This window comes from Gossypium arboreum, chromosome 8, assembly GCF_025698485.1.
Source record: "Gossypium arboreum isolate Shixiya-1 chromosome 8, ASM2569848v2, whole genome shotgun sequence".
Lineage (NCBI taxonomy): Eukaryota > Viridiplantae > Streptophyta > Magnoliopsida > Malvales > Malvaceae > Gossypium > Gossypium arboreum.
The window spans coordinates 77,558,881-77,570,201 of NC_069077.1; the positions used below are offsets into that span (position 1 = coordinate 77,558,881).

At 36.9% G+C, this 11,321-nt stretch overlaps 1 long non-coding RNA gene and 1 other non-coding gene across 2 annotated transcripts; both read left to right on the plus strand.

The window, feature by feature from the left end:
• The first annotated feature begins 4,404 nt into the window (after positions 1–4,404).
• Positions 4,405–6,610, plus strand: LOC128296369 (uncharacterized). Its single transcript, XR_008286963.1, has 2 exons — positions 4,405–4,461; positions 6,391–6,610. It is a non-coding gene; the product is annotated as an uncharacterized LOC128296369 (long non-coding RNA).
• Positions 6,611–8,096: 1,486 nt separating this feature from the next.
• On the plus strand, positions 8,097–8,203 carry LOC128280316 (small nucleolar RNA R71). Its single transcript, XR_008270496.1, has one exon. It is a non-coding gene; the product is annotated as a small nucleolar RNA R71 (small nucleolar RNA).
• Positions 8,204–11,321: the final 3,118 nt, after the last annotated feature.

The window sequence follows — 11,321 nt, forward strand, 5'->3', positions numbered from 1 at the left end:
CCAAACTCTGGGACACTCATCGCACAAACTAGACTGCCTAATCAGAAATGAATGGTGCCTAGGTCGTCATTGTTCATCATCACCACCTGTAAATGAAAAGTAGAGCATAATTCTAAGGTTAGCTCTAAATAAGTGGGCTCTGTAATAGCGAAGAACCGTTCCTATGGGTCTGTAGACAGGAGGGCGCGGATGGCATCAGCGAGCTGGACTTGCTCTACGGTAGCCCAGTCGATGCAACTACCTGTAGTGATGGGTCGTGCGCGTAGTATTTGAAATAGCTCCTCCTACGAAGCTTATGGAAATTCAAGGAACGGGTGCCGAACTTCGGCTATAGCACATACTGATGAAGAACCAGGTCCCATACATCTTTTTGAAGAAGGGACCACGGCCTTCTTGCCCCTTGATGACGACATAATATACCTGAAAATACATGAGCATTGATAGAGTCCAAGATACATCAATAGTTAAGTAATAGGCCTAAAACTAGTACATGCTATTTAGTGTTTTAAATAAGTCAAATATATAAAATTCTAAAGCAAATTCTTAACTTGTCTAAAACATATTTGTAATAGTAACAATATCTATGTAAAGCATGAAAAATACTAATGTAACAACACAAATTGGAAAAACAAGGTTAAGAAAGTGAACCTAGGGTTGTTGTAAGGCGGTGGACGGGCGTGTGATGGCGAGCACGAGCGTGTGACGCAGAGAGGAAACCATGTGGTGGGAAAAATAGAGGGTATAGGGAGGGGAAAATAGGGATGAATGCAAGTGGAGAGACTTTGAGGGTAGTTTCGAGGTTGGGGAAGTGAGAATCTAGGGAATGGTGGCCAGGATAGGGAGTAGGGGTTGGGGGAGGGTGGATTTCAGCTAGGTTTTTGAAAGGGGGAAGAAGATGAATAGTGGTTTGTTTATATAGGAGAGGGGCACACGGCTTAGGGCTTGTGTGCTATGCGGGTAGCCCGTGTTTTTTGAATTTTTTCAAATGTGGTCGTGCTCGGCTACTATCACATGCCCGTGTGTCTTGGGGGTGTATGGCATAGGGCCATGTCGCACGGCTGTGCCTTACGTTGTTCGCTTCTTCTACGCCCGTGTGTTATGGTACCATGCCCGTGTATTGTTGTACACGGCTGAATGGCACGGGCGTGTGACACGCTCGTGTCAAAGAAACAGAATCAAGCCTTGTACTTGGCACGCCTGTGGTTTTCTATACCACACCCCTATTATTCCTATCAAGTTCACCCATGACCATGTCGCAAGGCTGTGGGGATTTATCACATCCTCTGTTTTGGGGAAATCATGTCCTGCTTCAACACTGCCATCTCGCACTGCCGTGTCTCTTCCCCTGTTTGGCCACGGCTTCAGGCACGCCCGTGTGCCTGGCCGTGTGTGCTGAAAAACTTTGCATTTCAAAGATAAAGTTGATGATTTGAAGTGTTAGAAATTAATTAAAAATAAAAAAATCAAAATATGTTAGTGCTCGGGTTACCTTCCAAGAAGCGCTTATTTATAGTCTAAGCTCGACTTACCTCTCCGTCGATTTATCATGGTGGGTTGAGGAGTTCATACTCCTCGTTCCTGCTATCAATCTTAAAACAAGGTTTTAATCGGGTGTTGTTTACCTTAAAAGTGCGAACTTGGGATGACTCACCTCCACCGTCGAATGGAAAAATCTGAAAATCAGTAAGAGGATTTCCTCATTCGGTGTGGTAGTGACAATGTGAGGATCAACGACATCTAGTAAGACTTTATCGCCTACCTTAAGTTGATTAGGAGAGGTATCGGGCTTGTTTTGGCATAGTTTCGGTTTATCGTGTGTCTCGGTTTGTGTTCTCGCCATTCGTCTAGCTCTTCTATCCGTAGCCTTCGTTCTTCATGGACGTCTTTGTTCTTTTCATGATAGTAGCGCACTGTCTCTGTTGTCTTGGTTTGAGAAGGTTCCTGCAAGGACGATTGAATATTAGTTTTATCATCGACAGGTTTTATAGCATTATCCTGAGTCTTAGGGGTTTGGTGAGTCGCGTGCTTGGAGTGTTCTTGCGTCATCACACCACAAGTGTTAGCTCCCTGTGCCTACATTAATAATGGTTCTGGTAGTTGCTAAAAAGGGTCATCCTAAAATTAAAGGTACCTCGTTATCCTCATCCATATCTAAGACGACAAAGTCTACTGGGTAAATAAATTTATAAATTTTATCGAGAACATCTTCAATAATACCCTTAGGAAATCGAACTATTTTGTCAGCCAATTGTATGCTCATCCTAGTCTGTTTGGGTTTACGGAGACCTAGCCGTTTAAACATTTTATACGGCATAACATTTATACTTGCCCCTAGATCAGCTAAAGCATTATGCACCAATAAACTACCAATTAAGCAAGGAATTGTAAAACTCCCTGGATCTTTCAATTTGTTAGGTAGCTTATTCTTCAGAATAGCTGAGCAGACTGCATTGAGTTCCACATGCGATGTAGCGTCTAATTTCCTTTTATTAGCCAGAAGTTCCTTTAAGAATTTTGCTGAGTTGGGCATTTGCGAAAGAACTTCAATAAAGGGTAACTTAATATATAATTTCTTTAAGAGTTTGACAAACTTACCAAATTGTTCTTCTATTCTGTCTTTCATCATCGCTTTAGGATATGGCACACGAGGTTCATAATTCGTACTTACTTGTTTAGGATCATCATCGTTTACCTCTTCTCGACATTTGTTCATCTCGTTGTCTTGCTGTTATTCTGGCTCAGGTGCAATGAATCCTTCCTTATCTTGGGCACTAATTGCATTGAGGTGTTCCCTCGGATTAGGTTCTGTATTACTTTGTAAGCTACCTTGTGACAGCCCTAAATTGACCCTAGTCGGAGAGTGGTTTCGGGACCACGAAACCGAGTCTTATAAATAATTAAAGATTATATTCTGTGTTTATGATGTGCGTAAATGCTTGTGTGATAGTTCCATACTTTAATTTGGTCAGTGTATGTGAAATTTATTAGTAGGGACTTATGTGAGACAATTTAGAAATATGCTAGGCAAGTGTTCAAGTGGCCTATTAATATATGTGGGAAAGTGATTGTCCTTGCATGTCAAATTAGCCAAATTATGGCATAGTGGTGGCCATGCTATGGGTGGAAACATGTCACAGACATGTTAGGTTAGTGATGTATGTTAGGAAAAATAAAATAATGAGCATGGTAATTAAATAATGAAATGGAGGAGTGATGAAAAAAATGGTCTCATCCATGCCCCCTTTTGCCGTGAATGGAAGAAAGAAAAACAAAAAAAGTGTTCATCCTTTGGTTCATCCTTGGCTGAAAATTTTAAGGAGGAAGGAAGAAGAAAGGTTGAAGAGGTTCGCCATGCATGTAACTAGATTGAGGTATGTTTGATGTTGTGCCATGAGATTCATGCATGTTTTAGTTGTTAGCTTGAGTTCTAGCTAACCATGGTTCAAATCTTTGCTATGTCATGAAGATGACATTTGGTCATGGATGTTTATATTTCTTTGATGTTGGTTTTGATGTTTTGTGTATTGAGGGTTGATAATAGATGGAAGTCGAATGGTTGTTGTATGTAGATAGCATGCATGCTAATAATGTTTTATTTTCTACTTAATATCTTATTGATTATGAGTTAACATGAATATTTAGTTGAACATATACCTTGAATTATGTTCAAAAATTTTAATTGATTAGTTGTACTCTTCTTTTTGCTTTTGAATATTGAAATATTGAAGGTGAAAGGCTGGAAAATTTCAAGTTGAAATGTTGTCCAAATGCTGGAAATTTAGCATGCATATTCTTTTATTTAAATGCTTTGACCGAATGTTGGAAGTTAACTTGCATGCTGTCTGGTTGCTGCATGAGGGAGTTAAAATTGAACTTAAGATAGTTTATTACTAATTAATTTGCTGCTGTAATGCTGTAAATTATTGGCTGTCCAAATTAGGACAAATTTATGGTACTTAGCTAATTAATATGCTGCTGTAATACTTAAATTATTGGCTGTCCAAATTAGGACAAAATCATGGTGTTATGTGCTAGCATGATATGTATGTGTGATTTAAGTGAAAAATGTTTAGATGATTTATAGTAATTGGCTAATGTGTTTTTGTGGATATAGATGCCGAATGTGGACTCAAGAAATTAATTGGAAAATTTGTTGTTTGTTTAGGTGATAGAAAGTATGAAATAGTCTTATGTGATACGTGTATATAAGTAGATGGAAGTGAAGTGTCCTATATTTTTGTGTATGGGATTAATTGCATTTTGATTTTAATGTGCGTGATTATTACTATGTTTAAAATGTGTGAAAGCGAATATGCTCATGATACAATGCTTGATTAGTTGATTAACAATAAGTTAAATTTGTGTAATCCAAGCTTAAGAGCAAAGAGGCTCAAAGTCGGATAGGGGAAAAGAGAAAGTAAACGAATAGCCGTGGATATCTAGTCGTCGACCACTTCCGAGGTAAGTTTTAAGCGATTAAACGTTGAGTAAATTCAACCATAATAGGGCATAATGAGTTGATTTAATAAGATATGATGTGGCCATGATATGTCTTAAATTTGAATGGTAAGTTCATATGTGTTTGGACTTGGAAATTTAAGAGTAAATTGTAATAATTTGCTTTGGACAGCAGCAGTAACGTGATTTTAGAAAATCACTATAAATTGTTAGTGTGGAATTATAGGCTAAATAAAATATGTAATCAAAGCTTAGTTAGTCTAGTTTCTTATAAAAGAGACCGTGTAAGCAAAGAAATTGCCTGTAAAGAGATATTTAAAGTTGTGTGGGACTGTGTCAGAACGACTCCGAAATCCCCTATTCTGTTTTTAGAAAATCATTATAATTTGTACAAAAATGGTTATAAGATAAAATTTATATGCTTAGACTCCTTAATGAGTCTAGTTTCAAATGAAATCAGATAGAACACATTTTGAATTCTGTACAATGAGAAATTTTCTTCGTAGTGAAGAGTGGTCAGATTAGTCAAACAGTGAAACAGGGGAAACTTTAAGAAAAATCTGGTATTGATTGGCCAAACCAAAAATTCTGAAAATTTGTTGGATAAAATATGTATGAGTCTATTTTCAGGGAAAATTAACGGCACTTCATTTAGAGTTTCGTAGCTCCATTTACGAATAATTTAATGACTGTTGCTCAAGAAAAACAGCTTGTGCTGAATTTGGGATTTTGTTGTAAACCTTAGTAAAACTATTTGAGTTGCTTATAAGCTATCGATTAAACATTGGTAATCAAAGTACCAAATCCGTATTAAAGTGAAGCTATAAGCCACAAATGACTAGTATACCTAGTCAATTTTGTTATGATGAAATTGATGTACAAGATATGTATATTTGATAAGGCCGAATGGCCAATGTGATGAATGTGAAAATATATATATGTGATAAGGCCGAGTGGCCAATGTGATGAATGTGAAAGTATATATATGTGATAAGGCCGAATGGCCAATGTGATGAATGTGAAAATATATATATGTGATAAGGCCGAGTGGCCAATGTGATGAATGTGAAAATATATATATATGTTAAGGCCGAGTGGCCAACGTGATGAATGTGAAAATATATATATATGTGATAAGGCCGAATGGCCAACGTGATGAATGTGGAAGTGTATATATGTGATAAGGCCGAATGGCCAATGTGCTGAATGTGAAAGTGTATATATGAGATAAGACCTAATGGCCAATGTGATGGATGTGAACGTGTATAAATGTGATAAGTCCCGAAGGGCATTTGTGTCGATACTATATCCGGTTAAAACCCCGAGGCTTTATCTTGAAAATATTATCTGATTAATGTCTCAGAGGCTTCAGACTCGTACTATATCCGATCTTTAAAGACCCGACGGCTAAATGCTAGGATTCAAGTAAGACCTTGATATTGAGTATCTGCATTAAGTTACCATCAAATAAGTATTATGTATTTAAGATGTTCAGTGCGTATTACTTACTCATGGGTGGGGTTGAGCTAGATGTGCCAAGACAAGGTAAGGATTATGATTTGTAAGCTTACGTATATGTGATAAGGAATATGTTTGGTTCTTTATGTGCCTATGGTAATTTAGTACTCGTCATGCTGAAATACTTAAAAATATGGATGTGATTATGAACAAGTGGAAAGGATTATTGAAAGCGAAAATTGATGAAGAATGTGCTTGGAAATATTTGACCATCTAGGTCATTATTATTCAAAGTATATATGTGACAGCCAAGTTTTGCGTTTAATGATATTATAGTTCGAGATGAAGCTCTAGATTAACTTCATCGAACAGTTGAAATGAATGACCAATGATAGTGATTGAGAACACTTTGTTTTGCTTAAAACTTACTAAGCACTAAATGCTTACTCCGTTCTTTGAATCTCTGTTTTATAGATTTTGGTTCGTTAGCTATCGGACTCGGGATTATTGAAGTCGAAGTCGTCCACACTATCAAAGCCCTCTTGGTACACTTTTGGTTGAACTCTGAAAATGGCATGTATAGGACTACCCCTTTTTGTTGTGGGTCATGGACCCTTTGAAATTGTATAATTTTGGATAGCCATGCGAAAATGGCTTATATATGTTTTTAGCATAATGTTATAATCTTTTGGTATGGACATGGTTATTGAGAGGTGGATATGCTTGGCAAGGAGTGGCCATTGGAATGGTTAATCACTATCATAATTTGTGCTATTTATGCTAAAAAGGCTAGTTGAATCATGGAAACTATGAAATAGGTAAAGTCTACCTTAAAGGCAGATGCTGACAGCAGTAGTGATGTAGATTTGAAAAATCACTAAAAATAGTAGGAGTGGAATTAAATAGTGAATAAATTATGTAAACGAACCTTGATGAATCTAATTTCATAGGGAAGCAATGAAATGATCATATGAATAGTATGTTAAGAGATATTTAAGTTTTCGTGAGACAGGGCCAGAACGGTTTCAGGATTCTCTGTTTCGACTTTGGAAATTCATTGTAAATTAACCAGAGATAATTAGAAGTCATTCAATATATGCATAGATTCCCTTTTGAGTCTAGTTTCTATAGAAACAAACTGCATCATTATTGAAGCTCTGTACAGGGATATATCTAAGTCGCAATGCACAAAGGTCAGAGTAGTCGAACCCTGTAACAGGGGATACTTTAACTAATAAACTGTACTAATTGGCTTGACCAAAAATTCTATAAAAAAATTTGTAGATGCATATATGAGTCTAGTTTCAGGAAAAAATCACAAAAATGATTTTTGAGTTGTGGAACTCAAGATATGATTTTTAAGGTGACAGTGACGCAGTAACCAGCATGTCTGGAAATTTTAAAAAAAAAATAAACTGTGAAAGTAAGTGAACTAAGTCTGTTAACCCCTCGTGTCCGACCTCGGCGACGGTCTCGGGTACGGGGTGTTACATACCTTGTGGTCGCTCAGAGATTAGTTTGGATAGCTGGCCTATCTGAGTTTCGAGTCTTGGATCAATGCTTGTTGATTCTTAAGTGCTGCCTCGGTATTTTGGAAACGGGTTTCTGACACTGAGATGAATTTTGAAAGCATCTCTTCAAGGTTCTGCTTCTTCTCTTATTGATAACGTGGCTGTTGAAAACCCTGAGGATTTTGTGGCTTTTGATTCTCTTGACCTCCCCAGGAAAAATTTGGGTGGTTCCACCAACCTGCATTATAGGTATTACTGTATGGGTTATTTTGAGATCGAAAGTTATTGTTACCCATAGAGTTGACTTGTTCTTCTTAATTTGTAGAATTGAAGGATTGGTATTCTGTATGCACACCTCCTCTGCTTGAGTCACACCTTATTACTGGATGTACCTGCATAGAACGAAGAAAACTATCAATCTTTTTGTTGAGAAGTTCTACCTGATTAGAAAGCATGGTGACTGAATCGATGTTATAAATGCCGATTGTTTTTGTTGGCTTAGTCCTCATGACTTGCCACTGATAGTTGTTCAGTGACATCTCCTCTATGAATTCGTAGGCATCTTCTGGTGTTTTATTGTTTATGGTTCCGCCAGCAGCTGCGTCAATCATTTGTCTTGTCAAGGGATTCACACCATTGTAGAACGTTTGAACCTGCAGCCATAGAGGTAACCCATGGTGAGGGCACCTTCTCAATAGATCCTTGTATCTCTCCCATGCATCGTAAAGTGTTTCTAATTCCATCTGCACAAAAGAAGAGATATCATTGCGCAATTTATCCGTTTTAGCCGACAGAAAATATTTTAGTAAAAATTTCTCGGTCATTTGCTCCCAAGTAGTGATAGACCCTCGTGGTAACGAGTTTAACCACTGTTTAGCTTTGTTTCTCAATGAGAAGGGAAATAACCGAATACGGATGGCATTATCAGAAACGCCATTGATTTTAAATATATCGCAAAATTCTAGGAAATTTGCTAAGTGAGTGTTAGGATCTTCATCCTGCAAACCATCAAACTGAACAAACTGCTGTATCATTTGAATAGTGTTAGGTTTTAATTCAAAATTATTCGCAGCAATAGCAGGTCTAACTATACTTGATTCAGTTCCTGTTAAAGAGGGTTTAGCATAGTCATACATAGTACGTGGAGCAGGATTTTGATTACCTGCAATTGTAGGAGGCAGCTGATTGTCTTGGTTTTTAGCCATCTCATTGGTTGGAGGTTGAGTATTGTCTTCTTGTTTGTTTTCTGTGTATCGTAAACTACGTCTTATTTCTCTTTGATTTGTACGAACTGTTCGATCGATTTCTTCGTAAAAAAGTAAGGGTCCTAACGGGTTTCTTCTAGTCATAAACTATAAAAACTTGTCAAGAGAAAGAAAAAGTAAATTAATAAATAATAATAATTAAATTAAATTAAATTACAAGAAAAATAAATGGCTAAAGTAATAAAAATTTAGTGTTCCTAATATTTTAGTTCCCCGGCAACGGTGCCAAAAACTTGATTGCAGTGATTCGTAACAAGTACTAAATTTTTATAATGAAGATCAAACCTAGACTAACTATTATCACGACGAAAAGGCAAACGCACCTATCGAACAATAGTATAGTAATGACAAGATCGGGATATCGTACCCAAGGGAACCAAAAGTACTAGTAATAACTATCTCTTTATTATCTAGGCTAAGAATAAAAAGGGTTTGTTTATTAAACTAATTATCTAAACTAATTAACTAATTTAATCAAAGCAAAGAGAAAGTTTGGAAAAAGACTTGAAGAAAAGCAATTGATAAAGACGATACCCAAGGTGGAATCCACCTAGATTTCACTTGTTATCTGACTTTGAACCGGATGATTTATTCACTTGACTTGATCCATGAGATTCCCTAACCTATGTTATTATCCCTATTCAAGACTAATAACGTCTAACCCTTAGATTGAATAACCGAGACTTTTCTCTAATTAACACTCTAGGGTTGCATGAGCTCGATCTATGGACTCCCATATTAGGTTTCACCTTGATCCGGCAAAATCTCGTACCCTATTTCTAGGCGCCCGATCAATTCCGCTTAATTATGCCAAATCTACTCTTAGGCAGGGCCTATTCCTCCTCTGCATAAGCACATCAAATCATGAATTAATACCCGGAATATTAACTCAAGCATTAAGAGCACATAATTAAGAACAAATCAAGTATTTATCATACAGTTCAGATAATAACAACAAGATCCATTATAGGTTTTATCCCCCTTAGGTATCTAAGGGGTTTTAGTTCATAATAAAATAAGAGTACATCTCAAAAGTATGAAAATAACAAAATATAAAGAAAACTCTAAAACCCCTGAACGAATTCTGAGAGAGATCTTCAGTCTTGGAGTAGCTCCAGCTTTTGAGATGGATCGTCTGGCTTCCTTCAAGTAATTTCTGGCGTGTGGTTCTGTGTTCTAGAAAAGTTCTGGAGAGAGAGCCCCTTTCTAGGTCATACTTAGGGTGTTTATATAGGCTTTTGATTGGCTTTCTTGCTCCCTAAGTGTCCTTTTTCCGTGTAAAATACAACTCCTTAAAAAACGGACACGCCCGTGTGCCACGACCGTGTGACGTGGTTGCTAGGCTGTGTTTGATCCATTAAATTGCCACGTCCGTCTGGGCTCAACGGCCAAGCCGTGTGAGTCGTGTAAACCTTGGTCGACACCCCCGAAAGGCACGGGCATGTGAGCTGCCCGTGTGGCAAGGCTTAGGCCGTATGGTCTTCTCGATTTGGTCCGTTTTGTCCCTTTTTAGCTCCTTTTGACCCTTGGTGCTCTACTGAGTACAAAACATGATATAATCGGATTAAGAGCACCAAAATCTACAAATTTAATAGTAATCATCCATAAATATGCTAAGTATTTGGGGTAAAAACATGGATAATTTGGCGTTTATCAAATACAAACTCATGATGTGTTTGATGAGAAATGTAAATTATGATTGATATATTGGTTTGGTCATATGAAATGTCATATGCATGTATAGTAATAGAAAAAACTGAAAGTTGACATTGAATAAACTATATGTATTTAGTATGTATTAATATTTAGTTATTGTATTGGAAATTGACTATATGAATAGTAATTCATGTTATAAGATAACAAAATAGTTATATGTGAGTTTAATAAAATTGTTTTATGCTTTGTGAAATGATTCAAGAATTGATAAACTGAAGTTACAAAGGTATACCTTCAAATATGATCTGAGTAATTGTGTGAATGTATGAAAGTTGTATCTTTTCTGGTAATGCCTCGTAACCTCATTCTGGCAATGGATACGGGTTAGGGGTGTTACAAGTATTGTATGAAAAGGTTGTAAAGCTTACTTTGCCTATGTGATTGATTCAAAAGTGTCAGAAAAGAAACTTGAATCAGTGCTTGTTGTCTGTGAATTCCCTAATGTGTTTCTTGAAGAACTTCCGAGATTACCTCCGATACGAGAAGTTGAATTTGGCATTGAATTAGTACCTGGAACTACTCCGATTTCAATAGCTCCATATAGAATGGCTCCGAATGAGTTAAAAGAATTAAAGTTTCAGTTGCAAGAGTTGACTGATAAAGGCTTTGTAAGACCGAGTTTCTCACCTTGGGGTGCTCCTGTTCTGTTTGTGAAAAAGAAAGACGGTATTATATCAGCATCAGGTATTATGAGAAGTCAATTTATGAGTTTGTATTTGATAAGCAATTGTATGCGAATTTTAGTAAATCTAAATTCTGGTTATGAGAAGTCAATTTTCTGGGCCATATTATATCAGCATCAGGTATTCGAGTTGATCCGAGCAAAATTTTAGCTATTCTGGATTGGAAGCCTCTGAGAAATGTTTTTGAAGTCCGTAGTTTTTTGGAAATTGCTGGTTATTACTGAAGATTC